The sequence below is a fragment of the Hyaena hyaena genome, unplaced genomic scaffold (genome assembly GCF_003009895.1).
Source record: "Hyaena hyaena isolate Hyena2069 unplaced genomic scaffold, ASM300989v1 scaffold_3, whole genome shotgun sequence".
Classification (NCBI taxonomy): Eukaryota; Metazoa; Chordata; class Mammalia; order Carnivora; family Hyaenidae; genus Hyaena; species Hyaena hyaena.
The window spans coordinates 5,776,442-5,794,441 of record NW_024080635.1 but is presented as its reverse complement, the minus strand read 5'-3'; the positions used below and the strand labels follow the sequence as shown (position 1 = coordinate 5,794,441).

Here is an 18,000-nt window from a genome sequence, read left to right as displayed (position 1 = left end):
CTAGTTTAAGTCTTCATCATTAGTTGGACTTCTGCAATAGACTTCTATAACCCACTGCAATCAGCTCCTGCCCCCAGGTAATTCATTTTCTTTGCAGCAATTGGATTAATCTTTTAAAAAGGGAAATCAGTGGTGCCTGAGTGGCTCAGTTGGTTAAGCATCTGTCTTCAGCTCAGGTCATGAATTCACGGTTCACGAGGTTCACGAGTTTGAGCCCTGTGTCAGGCTCTGTGCTAACAGCTCAGAGCCTGGAGCCTGCTTCACATTCTGTGTCTCCCTATCTCTCTGCCCCTCCCCTGTCATACTCTGTCTCTCTCTCAAAAATAAACAAACATTTTTAAAAAATGGAAATCATAGGAGTGCCTGGGTGATTCAGTCCGTTAAATGTCCGACTTCAGCTCCGGACATGATCTCCCCATTCATGAGTTTGAGCCCCATATTAGCCTCTCTGCCTAAAGATACTGCAGTGTGACAATGCTAATATAATTATGTTACAGGGGTACCTGGCTGGCTCCGGGGGTAGAGTGTATGACTCTTGATCTCAGGGTTATAAGTTCGAGCCCCACATTGGGTGTAGAGATAATTTAAAAATAAAATCTTGAGGTACATGGGTGGCTCAGTCGGTTGAACGTCCAACTTCCACTCAGGTCATGATCTTGTGGTTCATGGGTTCCAGCTCTGCATGGGACTTGGTGTTGACAGCCCAGAGCCTGGAGCCTGCTTTGGATTCTGTGTCTCCTTCTCTCTCTGCCCCTCCCCCCCTCACACTCCGTATCTCTCTCAAAAATAAACATTAAAAAAATTTTTTTTTAAATCTTAAAATTATGTTTCAATCAGGGAATATTTGTATTTTAGAGATATACGCTGAAATATTTACAAATGAAATTAAGTCTGAGATCTGCTTCAAAAGTAATAAGGACAGGGGAGCCTGGGTGGCTCAGTTGCTTAAGCATCCAACTTTGGCTCCGGTCATGATCCTGATCAAGGTCCATGAGTTCGAGCCCCACGTAGGAGCCTGGAGCCTGCTTTGGATTCTGTGTCCCAGGCTCTCTCACTCTGCCCCTCCCCCACTCCTGCTCTGTCTCACACTCTCTCAAAAATAAATATTTTTTAAAAAGTAATAAGGACAAACACATCTGAACTTATTCTATGAGGCCAGTACTACTCTGATATCAAACCAGTACTACTCTGATGTCAAAACCAGCCAGATTTTCCCCTCTAAGATCAGGAACAAGACTAGATGTCCAGTCTTATCACTTCTATTCAACAGTGTACTAGAGATCCTAGCCAGGTCAGACAAGAAAAAGAAATAAAAGGCATAAAATTGGAAGGGAAGAAGTAAAACTCTATTTACAGATGACATGATCTTGTATATAGAAAATGCTAAGGAATACACACACACACACACACACACACACACACACACACACACACTGCTAGAACCAAGGTAGCAAAATATAAAATCAATAGACAAAAATCAACTATATTTCTATACACTAGCAAAGAATAATTCAAAAATGAAATTAAGAAAATAACTTTATTTACAATATCATCAGAAAGAATAAAATACTTAGGGGTGCCTGGGTGGCTCAGTTGGTTAAGCATCAAACTGCAGCTCAGGTCATGATCTCATGGTTCAAGAGTCTGAGGCCGGCATCGGATGAGCTTGAGCCCCACTTCAAGTGAGCTTGAGCCCCGCTTCTGGCTCTATGCTGACAGTATGGAGCCTGCGTGGGATTCTCCCTCTCCCTCTCTCTGCCCCTTGCTCACCTGCACCCTCTCAAAAATGAAATGAAATGAAATACTTGGGAATATAATACAAACAGAATAAAATACTTTCAGAGGCACTCATATTATGCTGTTTGTCACAAGAAGTAGGCTTTAAACAGATAATTAATGCTGTGTGACCAAATAACAGTGCTTGAGAATTAACCCAGAAATGCACAAATATGTTGATGTAAACATCAAATTTTAAAAATTTTATCCTTTTCAAGAATGCTATTAAATATTCAATATAAGGGTGCCTGTGTGGCTCAGTTAAGTGCCCGACTTTGGCTCAGGTCATGGTCTCAAGTTTCATGAGTTTGAGTCCCATATCAGGCTCCAGGATGACAGTGTGGAGCCTGCTTGGGATTCTCTCTCCCTGCCCCTCCCCCGTCTCTCTCAAAATGAATAAACTTAAAATTGTTTTCATTAAAAAAAAAAAAAAAAAATTTTGTGCTTTAAAGGGCATAAGCAAAGAAAGTGAAAATAACCCACAGAAATGAGAGGAAATATTTGCAAATCATATCTAGTAAGGAATTTGTATCCACAATATATAGAGAACTGTTACAACTCAATAATAAAAGAACAACCCAATTTAAGAATGGGCAAAACATTTACATAGACATTCTTCAAAAAAGATATACAAATAGCCAACAAACAAAAGATGCTCACCATTATTAGTTATTATGGAAAGGCAAATCAAAACACGAGATATCACTTCACCCCCACCAAGATGGCTGTAACCAAAAAGACAAGAAATACTGGTGAGGATGTGGAAAAACTGGAATGATACACTGCTGGCAGAAATGTAAAGTATGTAACCACTTTGGAAAGCAATCTGGCAGTTCCTCAAACTTAGAGTTATCTATCACATGACCCAGCAAACCCATTCATTATGTATCTACTCAAGAGAACTGAAAACACATATCCACACAAAAATTCTGTGCATGAATGTTAAAACACCATTATTCGTAACAAACAGTGGTAATGATCCAAATGTCTACCAACTGATGAATAGATGAATAAATGTGGTACATCCATACAATGGAATACTATTTAGCCATAAAGGGAGTGAAGCACTGACATATGCTACAACACAAATGAACCTTGAAAATATTATGCTAAGTGAGAGTAGCCAAACACAAAAGACCATATACTGTATGATTGAATTCAGATGAAATATCCAGAACAGGCAAATCCACAGAGACAGAAAGTAGATTAATAGTTGCCTAGGAAGGGGGAGAAGGGAGCAATGGAGAATATCTGCTAATAGGTATGTGGTTTCTTTTTTGGGGTAATTAAAATGCTCTAGAATCAAATAGTGGTGATGGTTCTACAACCCTGTGAAAATATTTAAAAAAAAAAACCACTGAACTGCACACTTTAAACTTAGGGTAAATTGTCTGCGTGTAAATTATATCTCATTGTTTAAAATAAAAAAGAAATGTCTATACAAAGACTTGTACACAAATGCTACAGCAGCTTTATTTTTAATAGCCCCAAAATGGAAACAATTCAAATGTCCATCAACAGGTAAATGGATAAACAAATTAGTATATTCATACAATCAATCATACTTGGCAACTACTGATACTTTCAACATGGATGAATCGCAAAATAATCATCCTGAATGCAAGATGTCAGCCTTTCACGTCCCAATGAGCACATAGTCCATATTTCTATTTATATAACATTCTAAAAGATACAAACTAGGGGCGCCTGGGTGGCTCAGTCAGTTGGGTGTCGAACTCCTGATTTCTTGGTTTCAGTTCAGGTCATGATCCCAGGGTTGTGGCCTCAAGAGCCAAGTGTCAAGCTCCACGCTCAGCATGGAGCCTGCTTGGAAATGTCTCCCTCTGCCCCTCTCTTCCCACTTGGCATGCACACTCTCTCCCTCTCAAATTTAAAGAATTTTAAAAATTAAAAAAAAAATAAACGACACAAACTAATTGATAGTGATAGAAAGCAGATCAGTGGTTGCTGATGAAGGGGGTGGGGGGCAGGCAGTGGGGCAGGAGGAAGTAATTACAAAGGGGCAGAAGGAAACGTTGAGGGGTGACAGAGATGTTCATTTACTTGACTATGGTGGTGGTTTCACTGGTAGATACATAAGTCAGAACTTACTAAAATTTTACATTTTAAATATATGTGGTCAATAATATTTCAATAAACTGTTGTAAAAATAAAACAAAAGCACTATTAATTCAAGTATTTAAAGTGCTGGAGTTTTAAGGCCAGATAATTTATCACTTTTTTAGTTTTATTTACTTTAAGAGAGCACGCGCATGTGCACAAGAGGGAGAAAGAGAATTCCAAGCAGGTTCAGCACTGTCATCATGGAGCCCCACATGGAGCTCAGACTCACAAACTGTGAGATCATGACCTGAGCCAAAATCGAGAGTCGGGAAGCTCAACCGACTGAGCCATCCAGGCACCCCAATAATTTTTTTTAATTTCTTTTAAGTAATCTCTACATTCAACATGGGGCTTGAACTCACAACACCCAGATCAAGAGTTGCATACTCTACCAACTGAACCAGCAAGGCACCCCAATAATTTTGATTTTTATTTTTTATTTTTTTTAAGTAAACTCTACCCTCAACATGGGACTCAAACTCAGGACCCCAAGATCAACAGTGGTGGCATGTTCCAATACAAAAACAAAACTGGGGCACTGGGGTGGCTCAGTCACTTAAGCATTTGACTCTTGATCTCAGGGTCGAATTTAAGCTCCGTGTGGGGTGCAGGGTGTGAAGCCTACTTGAAAAACAAAACAAAAACAACAAAAAAGAGTAGCATGCTCTAGCAGCTGTCTCAGTCTACAGAGCATGCAGCTCTTGATCTTCGGGTCATGAGCTCCAGCTCCAGGCTGGGTGTACAAAATGAAAAACAAAAAACAAAAAACAAAAAAACTAATTTTTCCCCCAGAGAATTCATTTAGAAACAGGAATAAGAGAGTTCTGATATAAGAGAGTCCCTTCTCTAGATGAAGATGTATAAACAAAGGAGCCCCCAGGGATTGATGCTGAAACCTATCCCAAGTAACATTTTCAGAAATTATCTAGAAAAAATTATTTAGTGAAATCTTCCCTGTTGGCAGATGACGCTACAGTAGTAGCTAGAAGTATGATGGTACAAAGTTGTGTGTTGAGAAATGTGGAAAATAATACCATGTAGACAAAAATAAGGTAATGCAGTAATGGAAAAATAGTCCAAACTATAATTATCAAATGATGAGCTCTAAAGCTACGTGTTATAAGAAAAGGGTTTCAGAGTCCCTGGTCTTATTCTGAACACAGCTACAAAAAGGCAACAAAATGCTGGCTGTTATTATGAAAGCTTTGGAAACACAGAACACATTATCCTGCCCTTGTACAAACCAAAGTGTATCTGTACCAGAATAGAATGTGCAGTTGTGGTCATCACTGCACACAAAAAGGGTAAAATAGAGAAGGCATATAAAGGTATTCAAAAAGACCAAAGGACAGAGGAGCTTCTGTGTGCTTACAGATTTTTTTAAAAAAATATAAATGGACAGGGGCGCCTCGGTGGCTCAGTCGGTTAAGCGTCCGACTTCAGCTCAGGTCATGATCTCATGGTTCCTGGGTTCAAGCCCCACGTGGGGCTCTGTGCTGACAGCTAGCTCAGAGCCTGGAGCCTGCTTCGGATTCTGTCTCTCCCTCTTTCTCTGACTCTCCCCTGCTCACGCTATCTGTCTCTCTCTCTCTCAGAAATAAAACATTAAAAAATTTTAAAAATATATAAATGGACAGAGAGACAAACAACACTTTCTTTTAAATGTTTTTTTTTTTTTAATGTTTGTTTATTTTTGAGAGAGACACGGAGAGAGCAAGCAGGGGAGGGGCAGAGAGAGAGGGACAGAATCTGAAGCTGGCTTCAGGTGCCAAGCTGTCAGCACAGAGCCTGACGTGGGGCTCAAACTTACGAACTGTGAGATCATGACCTGAGCCGAAGTCAGATATCCAACTGACTGAGCCACTCAGGCACCCCAACAGACAACACTTTAGTATAAAAAAAGGGGGTGTGTGATATGGTAAACACAGAGCCTCATCAAATCTTAGAAACTGTAAAGCAGTTAGAAGTCTAAAGAAACAATAAAGTATATTAAATTATTTTGTAAGCCCATATTTTAAAATCAGAAAACAGAAGTTGGGGTGCCTGGGTGGCTCAGTAGGTTAAGCATTTGACTTTGGCTCAAGTCATGATCTCATGGTTTGTGAGCTCAACATCCGCATCTAGCTCTGCAGTGTCAGTGCAAAAGTATGGGATTCTCTCTCTCTCTCTCAAACAAACAAACAAAAAAAAAGCAAAGAAGGGAAGAAGGAAGGTTTTGAATAGTGGTACTACGGCTTAGCTGTGTGACCAAGGTCATATTAATTTCTTCCAACCTCACTTTTCCCATCTGTAAATAACTAATTTGAAGGACCGCTGTGAGGAAGAATGTGCACAATGCCTGGCACATAGTATGTGTACACTTACTACCCAGCAGCTATTACTTTTATCAGGACCAATAAAAAAGTAATAGTTTACTATGTAATCAAGCATATAAAGTAATAAAACTCATTACTCAGATGGGGTGTACAGGATATAAGAAAAAATAATTCAGATAGTATAGATAAATGCATATGTACATTTCCATAAGAAATTTTTTTAAAAAAATGTTTTATTTATTTCTGAGAGAGAGAGAGAGAGAGAGGCAGCGTGAGCAGGGGAGGGTCAGAGAGAGAGGGAGACACAGAATCTGAAGCAGGCACCAGGCTCTGAGCTGTCAGCACAGAGCCCGGCGTGGGGCTCTAACCCACGCACCATGAGATCATGACCTGAGCTGAAGTCGGACGCTTAACTGACTGAGCCACCCAGGCGCCCTTCCATAAGAAATTTCTAAGAGAAGGGTGCCTGGGTGGCTCAATTAGTTAAGCATCTGACTTCGGCTCAGGTCAAGATCTTGTGGTTCATGGGATCGAGCCCCACATTGGGCTCTGTGCTGACAGCTCAGAGCTTGGAGCCTGCTTCAGACATGTGTCTCCATGTCTCTGCCACTCCCCTGCTTGCACTCTGTCTCTCTCTCAAAAATAAATAAACATTAAAAAAAAATTTTAAGAAATTTCTAAGAGAAATTATGAATTTGGGGTAACATAGTCCCAAACTTTGAAGCTGGCATTTTCGTTCCTTTCCCACAAGCAGAATTTGAGGCTAGATAGATGATCTACCCAACTATATACACCATTTCCTTATTTATAACAATTGTTAATATTTATTGAGCACTGGACTCAGTAATGATGTCATTTAATCCTTCTAAATACCCTTTGAGATATGCTCTACATTTTACAGAAAAATTAGGTCTCCATTTTACACATGAGAAAACTGAGGCTGAGTCACTGCCTAAGACCCCATGCAGAACCAGTAAGTGAAGGAGCCTACAACTGACCTCAGATGGCCTGACTCCAGAATCTTCACTCACAACCACAGAACTATACTGTCTCCTACTCTGCAAGAAATGCCGGGAGTTGGATATATAAGAATGAGGTGAATGATGGAGTGCACAGGAAATCTTAAAAACTGATGCCCGACGAGGCCAACTCAGCTGCGATCACGGCCAGCTAGATATTTAAATTTAGGATGGCCAAAAGCATGAACACTGAAACCAACATGGGTGTGACAAGCCTAATGAAAGAAAGCAAGCCTAAATATCCCTAAACTGTGGTCTCAGCTATGGTAAACAAAATGCACAGAATGAGGAAAATATGCCAAAATGCTAACTGGTAGGATCACAGATGAGTCTTATTCTGTGCTTCATACTTCTGAATTTGGCAACCCTTTAAATTTTTTTTTACAAAGAGCACTCATTCTTTTCATAATTGGAAAAAGGGAGAAATAAAAATAAGTCAGAGAAAAACTTTCACTCTATTCATTTCTGATTGTGTAACTTGCTGCAGTGAGTATGTATTACTTTTGTAATTTCAAAGAGATTTTAAAAACAAATAAACTGAGGATATTAGAAAAGAGTAATAAATTACATGCAAATGCTAAAGCAAAAAAAAAAAGTCAGGGGAAGATGCAAAATAAGTTTAAGCAAATTAGTAGGAGCTGTAGTTTGTTGGAAAGACCTCTAGATATACAACAAAAGACTTGGGTTCCTACCAATAAACACATCAACAATGCATGAATCTCAAAAACTTTATATTGAACAGGGGCGCCTGGGTGGCTCAGTCAGTTAAGCATCAGACTTTGGCTCAAGTCATGATCTCACAGTTCAGGATTTCAAGCCCTACACTGGGCTCCTCACTGACAGTGCAGCTTGGAATATTCTCTCTCTCTCTTTCTCCCCATCTCCCTCTGCCCACCTCAAAATAAACAACAGAACCTTTATAATGAACAGAAGAATTCAGACACAAAAGAGTACACATGGTATGAGTCAACAACAGGCAAAACTGATTTGTAAGAATAGAAATCAGAACAGTGGTTGCCTCTAAGGCCGTGGGGACTGACTAGAAGAATATGTGATTATGGAAACATTCTATCTCCTGGTTATACATGTGTTTACATTTGTCAAAACTCATCTAATTATATACTTGCATTTCTGTCCACTTCACAGTATGTAACCTGTACCATTAAAAAACTCCCATTAAGGGGCACCTGGGTGGCTCAGTCAGTTGAGCGTCCAACTTTTTTAATGTTTATTTTGAGAGAGAGAACGAGCACAAGTGGAAGAAGGGCAGAGAGGGAAAGAGAGGGAGAAAGAGAATCCCAACATGGGGCTCTATCTCACCAACCATGAGAGCATGACCTGAGCCGGTATCAAGACTCCGGCGCTTAACCAATTGAGCGACTCACATGCCCTGAACATCCAACTCTTGTTTCAGCCTGGGTCATGATCCCAGGGTCATGGGGTTGAGTCCCTGCATCAGACACCACTCTGAGCATGGAGCCTGTGTAAGATTCTCTCTCTCCTCCTCTCTCCCTCTGCCCATTCCTCACTTGCATGCACACACATGCATTCTCTCTCTCTCAAAAATAAAAATGGGAAAAAAAATCTCATTAAAAAATAAAGGATATGGGGCTGGGAGGATAGACAAAATGGGTGAAGGGACGTGGGAGGTAAGGCTTCTAGTTATAGAATGAATAAGTCATGGGATAAGGTACAACGTAAGGAAGATAGTAAATGTACTGCCAATAGCCCTGTTACAACCACAGAAGGTAAACTATACTTGTGGTGAGCATAGAATTGTCAAATCACTATGTTGTACAACTGAAACTATGTAGCATTGTGTGTCAACTATACTTCAAATAGACCAGGTGGGAATAAAGGGTAGAGTACAATGAAGGGGGGAGACAGTGCTCAATCTCAAATCTGCTATTTATTAGAGTGACTTTAAGAGAGTTACTTAACCTCTCTGAACTTGTTTACCTGTAAAATGTAGCTATTAACATAATATAACTTGGGGTGCCTGGGTGGCTCAGTCGGTTGAGCGTCCAACTTCGGCTCAGGTCATGATCTCACGGTGCGTGGTTTTGAGCCCCGCATAGGGCTCTGTGCTCACAGCTCAGAGCCTGGAGCCTGCTTCAGATTCTGTGTCCCCCTCTCTCTCTCTCTGCCCCATCCCTGTTCATGCTCTGCTTCTCTCTGTCTCAAAAATTAATAAAACATTAAAAAAATGTTTTTAAAACATAATGTAACTTACCTCAAGTGCTGGGCAAGTGACTATAATGGTATATCAAAGGGGCAACACTGTGCTTCGCAAATTATTCATTGCAAATGAATGCTGAAGAAGTTTTAAAAGTAAAGAAGGGGACATGGGGCACTTAGGTAGCTCAGCGACTTGAGCTTCTGACTCTGGCTCAGGTCATGATCTCACAGTGAGTTCAAGCCCTACACTGGGCTCTGCACTCACAGTGCAGAGCCTGCTTGGGATTCTCTCTCCCTCTGTTTCTTCCCCTCCCCCCACCTCTCAAAATAAATAAACTTTAAAAAAAGTAAAGAAGGGGGGAAAATTGGTCTTATACTTCTTATAATTCCACAGATGACCTTGGTATCAGGAATATTGTTCTTTAGACACTATTAGTATTCTACAAAGGGAAATTTACTTAGAGTTCTTAATTTGTGAATGGAAAGGAACATCTATGTGCGTGACCGAAGACCTCCTTCTACACAGTTAGACACAATTTCTCAAGATGTGATTTGAGAAAGGTTTTAGACTAAGTACTTGCTAGAACAATGGCATAATCAGGAGAGAAATTCTCAATTTGAATATCTGAGAGTAAAAGGATTGTTCTTGTTATTTTACTCTGTCAATTACAAAGTTTAAGTGTCACCATAAGCCACATCATACTTATGTGTGTACATACGTATGTGTATATATACATACACACACATATTTATTCACCCAAACTGGAACTAAGCTGAACCACTGCTTCTTTTCAAAAAGGCTTCTATATTCTAAAAATAAGAAACTTAACTTCTGTTCAACTGGAATTAATCTTACAACTAAGAGAGTATGCCTCAGACTCCCATATTTTACCAGAAAAGAAAAGCAGCCTGAAAAGTAATAGCACAGGCTAAGTTTAATAGCCTCTCCCATCAATTTCAAACTATTTTTCTTTATTAGTGTGTAATCATAAAGAGCAAATTTTTTCTGAGATATTTCTATATCTGAACATTATTTCCTCTGCGAGCATTCAACAATTCTTGTTTCTGTTCTTCTCTTTCCTAATTCAATTCTGTTTGGTTTCTAAGTTAAGAAGTGTGTTTCATTTGCATAAATGGTAACTATTCTGAGATACCATTCATAACTATACATTTGAATTCTCCAGAGTACCATTCACAACTTCAAATGGAACAGGAAAAAACACTCATTCAACATCACTTTAATGGTGACTAAGACATGAATGATTATAATGTTATATTGTAGAGGGTTAGCCAAAGAAGAGTGAAGTCTCCACAAATGTTACTACTAACTTGTAATCACTTTATGAATGCCCCCAGGCACCAAGAACCCTTGCCTTGACCAAATATCACAAAACAAAAAAACAAAAAAAACAATTGAGCTTAGAAAAACATGTCCATGGGGCACCTGGGTGGCTCAATCAGTCAGGCAGCCGACTTCGGCTCAGGTCATGATCTCACAGTTCGTGGGTTCGAGGCCCACATCGGGCTCTGTGCTGACAGCTAGCTCAGAGCCTGGAGCCTGTTTCGGATTCTGTGTCTCCTTCTCTCTCTGACCCTCCCCTTCTTACGCTCTCTCTCTCTCTCTCTTTCAGAAATAAATAAAACGTTAAAAACGACTTTAAAAAGAAAAAAGAAAAACACATCCATTAGTTAAACATGTTTTTTGGCGTTATAAAGTAACTATGCAGGGACATCAAAAGATATAACTTAGCCATAAAACTAAAAAATTATCAAGAAGAATCCTAACAAGTCCTGGCAAGTTCTCTATAAAACCAATGCTGATTTTTCTTTAGGTATTAAACTTTTCAGCTATGAGCTTTTCTGAGAAAGTCTTATGCAAGGTAGTAATATTCTAGTAGTTCTTTACTCCGTCTTATCAGTGGTAGAAACTAAACTTACATAGGTCTGCATAAATAATTCAGCTATCTGTACTACTCTAATATATTTATACCAAATAAAATAAAATTTGAACAGGAAAAAAATGAGGCTATTTTAAGACTGTCACCTCCTGGTTTCCCTCATTTTTCTTTCTTATCCAAAAGTCACAGACAACAGACTATATAACTAGAAAGAATGAATAGAAGGAGAGTGTACACCTAAGAACATCTATGTTTACTTTCCTCTATGATTCCACCACTTCTACCCTTGATATAGTAGTTCTCAACAGGGGGCAACTGTGCCCCTCAGGAGACATTTCACAATATCTGGAGACATTTTTGGTTGTCAGAGCTAGTGAGAAGAGGTTGCTAATGGGCAGTGAGTAAACACCAGGGATGCTACTAAACATCCCACAAGGCACAAGACAGCCCTCTCCAAAATGACAGAATTAAGCAGCCCAAAAAGCCAACAGGACCCATGGGTGAGAAACCCTACCCCAAGGCCTAAGAAAGACCTACCTCTCAGAAGACACTCAAAAAGTGTTTGCTGATCTGAACTGAAAAGACTATGAATTGGAAGAAAGTGAAGCCTACAAGAATAAAATAGAAGAGGCCATGACTTAAGCATTATTAGCATCTACCAAGCCTTTACTGCGTGCTGGGCACCAGTCATAACAAAAACGAACAATTCAGGGGTGCCTGGATGGCTCAGTCAGTTATGTGTCTGACTTTGGCTCAGGTCATGATCTCATGGTTCACGGGTTCAAGCCCTGCATCGGGCTCTGTGCTGACAGCTCAGAGCCTGGAGCCTGCTTCAGATTCTGTCACCCTCTCTTTGACCCTCCCTCACTCATTCATTCTCTCTCTTTCTCTCAAACAAACATTTTTTAAAAATTCAGTCCTGTTCTTAAGGAGCTCACGGTCAGGCTGGGAGAAGAGTTTTGTAATTTGTCTTATGTCAGATTTGACAACCTGATAAATGTTTTAACAAAGGAGAAAACATACAAAGGAGTCACCCAATTTTTCCTGGGAAGGCTTCATGGAAGAGATGACATCTTAGCTCAGTTCAGAAGGAAGAGTAGGAAGTATCTTATTTCACAGCTTATAAGCCTCTTTCCAAACAAAGAGCCATTCATTTCTTCAGTCAACAAAAAGCTGTAGAACACCAACTGTGTTCCATACATTGTGTTATGTATTGGAGACTCAGTCAAATTATAACCTTTCATTTTTTCCCTTGGCATCACTGGTGCCCAGCAGCCCACCTCCCTCACCCAAATCCCAAACAACTGTTGCATTTTCTACCTATCCTCAATTTAGCAACTGTCACCATAATCAATCTTACTCAGTAAAGCCACTACCCAAGAAATAAAACTTTCAGCTGCCTGTATCCCATCCTGCCTAAGTCACAAAATCAGGGTGGTGATGTGGCAGAGTAACTAGCAACGAACTGACTATGGGTGGAGATCTGCCAACTGTGTCAGTTTCTCGGAAAGCTATTTTACTTTATGGAAAAAATCTGGGTCCTGCACGCCAGGAACCCCAGCAAAGTAACCAATATAGATTTACTGAGCACCTACAATGGCTGAAGTCAATGGTTCTCAACCGTGGTTGTGTTTTGACATCAGAGCTCCCAACCCAGATATGAATATGCTTTAATGCTAAGTTCTAATACAAAACAAGTTTGATGCACTAAAGGAATACAAAAGAAGTACAAGACACAGTTCCTGTCTTGAAGAGCTTATCCACAATCACAACAGAGTAACGTGAAATAGGATATTAGTCCACCAATTGGAATCCTTTTACAATACTAGCAGCACTTATGAAATAGAAGAAACTGGGGTAGTCGGGACAAGAACTGCTCCTATTGCCTAGTTCCACTCATACACCCAAATCTACCTGCAATTCCTGATACGTTGTTCTGCACCCCTTCAACCTCCCAGTGAACGTACCATTCTCAGGAACTATGGAGAGACCCCAAATAGAAAGATGAATGAGGACCACAAAAAAAGCCTAGGCTACTGGATATCCTGATGGCCAGAATCTCTCAAATTCTTTAAGTAGGCTTCACGCCCAGCACACAGCCCAAACTCATGACCCTGAGATCAAGACCTGAGCTGAGATCAAGAGTAGGAGGCTAAGCCAACTGAGCCACCCAGGCACCCCATGGAGCTTCTTTTAAAGAGAAGAAATAATGCTTGAACCTCCAACAACACCAAACACCTCACTCTACAGCTGAAGTGTCCAAAAAGAATAAGGAACAGAGTTTTTATAATTTTCTCCTAGAGGTCCTTGGCCATTTAAAGAAATGATCCAAAATCATAAGGCTGGTAAATTCAAATTTCTCATATAGCACATGCTTAAAATAAACATATTCTAAATTAAAAATATATTTTAGTAAACTCCTTACCAAGATGTTCAAATTATGGAAGCTTTAAAAATAAAAAAATAAAAAAAAAATACTGCTGGATAAACTCTACTCCCAAAGTGGGGCTTGAACTCACACCCCCAAGATCAAGAGTCACATGCTCTCTCCCAGGCAGCCAGGCTCCTGAAAGAATAAAAATTTTTCTGTCAGTAGAGTAGGTGACTCTTGATCTTCAAGTCATGAATTCAAGCCCCATGTTGAATGCAGAGCTTACTTAAAAAAATTAACCTAATTCCTACTCAGCAGTGATGACCTCTTACTAAAGACTACCCTGAAGAGAGCATGAGCTTTAAACTCTGCAAATATGAATATACAGATCTTCACCTAAGTAGTCTTTCTCTGAATGATACAGAAAAAGGTACAATTCTCTCTCCCTCTTTTTTTTTTTTTTTTTAATTTTATTTATTTTGAGAGAGAAAGCACATGCAGGGGAGAGGCAGAAAGAGAATCCCAAGCTGGCTCCACACTGTCAGTGCAGAACCCAACCTGCGGCTCAAACTCACCAAACTGTGAGATCATGACCTGAGCCGAAATCAAGGGTTGGACCCTCAACCAACTGAGCCACCCAGGTGCCCCAAAGGTACAATTCTCTTAACTGATACACAAAAACTGATAAGCACAACACCCCATAAATTACTCTTTTAGATGGGGTGCCTGGGTGGCCCAGTCAGTTAAGCACTGGACTCAGTTTAGGCTCAGGTCATGATCTCAGAGCTGTGAGATCAAACCCAACATCAGGCTCCAAACTGGGCAAAGAGCCTCCTTAAGATTCTCTCTCTCAAAAAAAAAAAAAAAAAAAGGGTAGGTGTCATTCAAACATCTCAAACAGGGATCAATGGGGGTATTAAGATAAATGTTGGTACTTAGGGGGAAATGTACATTAGTATGTATTAATTAGAATAAGAATATTACATGAAAAAAGCACATGGACAAAAAATGTCTTCTGTGTACTACTCCTTTTAGGACCCATGGCTTTGAAATTAGTTTGGCTTACAATATTTTTCCTTGTAATTGTCCTTGTCATCGTATAAATTTTATCCACACAGGTCCACAATCCCTTAACTTCAATTCCAAAATCTAAACAAGTTTTTTCATTATTCATTTGGTGGCAAAACCTGACATGAAAATGACATGAGGCTATTTATACTATTTATTTATACCAGTTGGTGTGAATGTTCTGACATTTTACTACAGAAATGGTAGTGTGTTTGATTACAAGGTACTGCCCCAGGCCTCTCTGGGACGTTACATAACACACAGTACATGTACCATATTCCTTTTCTAAGATCCCCAAAATTCTAAATTCAAAAAAAAATCTGGCCCCAAGAATTTTTTTAAGTTTATTTATTTGAGAGAGCACAAGAACATGCGAGCAGGAAAGAGACAGAGAAAGAGGGAGAGAGAATCCCAAGCAGGCTCTTCACTGTCAGCACAGAGCCCCGTGCAGTGAGATCATGACCTGAGCCAAAATCGAGTAGGACTCCTTGCCGGACACCTAGCCGACTGAGGCACCAGGCGCCCCCAGGAAATTTTTTTGACCCCAAGGTACTATGGACTGATATGCTAATTTAGGACTGAGTCTTATACAGAAAATATAACTAATACAAAAAATGAAGGTAGATCTTTACATACAATAAATTCACTGCCTTAACATCTATTCACACATACATAATCCCGTAACACAAAGCATTAAAAATACTTTAACAAATGTCAAAACTTGAACACGCCATTATGTGTTTTCGCAAGTGGTGGTGATATTTACACCATTCAGTATTTAGTTCAATTCTTCTTAGGGTGAAATTCACTAATTTACAGCACAGTTTAGACAGACCAAAAGACTGCAATTAGTAATTAAGTTGAGTAAAAGAATCATCCCCTGATAAATAATGCGCTCGGTAAAATGTTCTGAGAAATTTATCTCAGAGGGTTTCAGATTTAAAATTATGTTATTCTAGAATCCGATTTATCAACTTTGAACAAATGACAATTGACTTTTTCTGTGAAAGCAGCTCCTTGGGCAGGGACAGCTCTTAAGGATATTTGAACTGGAAGAAGAGTTTCACAGTTCTTTCCTTCCTTCCCCCTTCAGTTGCTGCTTTTCTGGTTTTAGAATTTCAAACAAAGAAATACATATTGGCTCCACTGCTAAGAAACGCCCTCTTTCTCAGCAACTTCCTCTTCCAATTTTCTTCCCTACCATTGACATATGAGAACAATACACACTGCCGGTCCTACCATTTTGATTAACCAAAAGCTGAAGCTTGGGAAAATGAAGGGCTAGAATTTATAGTATCCAACTACTAGTCTCTCATTCCAGGTCCACAATCTTCACTCATCTAGAAGTCAGATAACAGAGAACACAAAGAAAGTAAGGAACATTATGTTTCACGAGAGGCGGGCTACTGAAACTTCCGTCTCAAGAATCCAAGGAAATGTGAACAAACGGGAAATTTCTCTTATCCCAAGAAAATGCTGCCTTCTTAGCTGAGGAGGAGAAAAAGTTACCAGGGTGGCACACCTCTGAACCAAGATTCAAGTCTATACACCAACTGTTGGTGAACTTCTACAGGCCACCCAGTCAGCATTCAAACTGAGTTCTTTAGTTCTGAGGCACTTCAAAATGACTTTTACAATTTACAATTTAGAAATGGTCTTTTCCAACTCACAGACTGCAGAAGGGCATGGATTAGCCATCCAGGGATCAAGACCCAGCCTGTCTCCAAGCCAGAAGTCAACTGAAGTTGTCTGGGACCGGACCCCTCCCTCTATTTGTGACAAAGCAAACTTCTTTTAAGTGGACAGTGACTTCCCCCTTGCCCAGGGATTCTCCAACACCTGCTGGTTGATACCTTACTGCGTGACCTTGGACAAGTTACTTAATTCCTCTGAAACTTAGTTTCTGTATGTGCAAATGCTCAACAGTGGCTGTAAAAATTAAATAACATAAGCCTGAACAAGGGCTGACACATAGTAGGGGCGCCATTCACGATCTCCATCCTACTCCTAACACCCCCGAATTCTTCTGGGCCTAAATTTCAATCATTGCCCCAAGAGGCTCCAAGGATGCCTTCCTCTCCTCGGATAAGCACCAGTGTGTAAAATTTCACCATCTCAGAGGTTCTAAGATCCTGGAGAACCAAGATAACCCCGGACCCCACCTTATCATAGCGCGGGGTCCATCCAGGGACTTCGTGGAAGAGCCCCGTTAGCCAACTGTCCTCCGTACCCTACAGAACCACCCTGTACACACAAACACACGCACACGCACATGCACACAGTTCCCCCTTCAACTTAGGCCAAGGGTCTCCAAGAGCACCTCAATTCTTTCATCACCCAGAGACGGAAACTGAAGCCCCGCCTGGGAAAGAACTTGCCCACGACAATCAGCCAACATCTGAGATCCAACTCATGTACAACTGCCTGCACAGCCTTCGTTTCACAAATAGGTAAACTGAGGCCAAGAGAAGGAAGTGACTTGCCCAAGGTGACACAGCGAGTTGGTGGCAGCGCCAGGTCAGGCTGGGGGCACTTTCGCAGCCTCACGGATTCGCGGGCCCCTCCAAGGCTCCGAGGGGATTTCCAGGACACCTCCTCCCTGGGGAGGGGACTGAAGAGTAAGACGCTACCCCACGCTGACCGCTCGCCCGGCCACTGCCGGTCCGCGGCAAGAGGCGAGCCACCTACTCCCTCGGGACCCTGCGAGGCTCGCGGCGGGGAGGTGGGGGGAGGGTGGCGGCGCGGCTCGGCCCGGCGCCTCACGGCGGAGCCCGCCCGCGGGGACTTGTTGCTCACCTGGCGTCGCGCGGTCGCCCTCAGCAACAGAAAGGCCGGCCAGCCGACCTTCTCCGCACGGGGTCTGTTCCCGCTGGCCGCCTCCCTGGGCGCCACCCAGCCAGACCCCCCTCAGCGCACTACGCCCCCAGCCGCGCTCGCCCGGCCCGCGTCCGCCATTACGCGATTCCCCGCCCTGGGACGCAGCCACACCCCGCCAACGGCCCTGATTGGCTCTCTGCCCCACCCTCCTGGGGCTTCCGGGCATTCCATTGGCCTGAGTGGAGTGCCAGTTAAATAGCTACGCAAAAGACGTACTCAAGGGTACCTTCTGGGGAGCTCCACCCGAGCTACTTCCGCAATCGGAGTAAACAGCCGGGGAGCAAACCAAGTGGAGTGGGGGTGGAGATTAAACTAAATCAACTCCTAAATTCCGGGTAGGAAAATCTCACTTAAGAAAGTGTAAAAACTCGTAC

At 41.3% G+C, this 18,000-nt stretch overlaps 1 protein-coding gene across 2 annotated transcripts in view; it reads right to left on the bottom strand.

Annotated features, from left to right (window-relative positions):
* WASF2 (WASP family member 2) overlaps window positions 1–17,711 on the bottom strand; it is a 74,577-nt gene extending 56,866 nt beyond the window's left edge. Inside the window, exon 1 of one of the 2 annotated variants that reach the window (XM_039231317.1) lies at window positions 17,546–17,711. The gene's annotated coding sequence lies outside the window, so the exon portion shown is untranslated. Of the gene's footprint in view, window positions 1–17,232; window positions 17,364–17,545 lie in introns of those variants that run through there. The other variant, XM_039231327.1, reaches the window with a different exon arrangement.
* Between the last annotated feature and the right edge of the window lie 289 nt (window positions 17,712–18,000).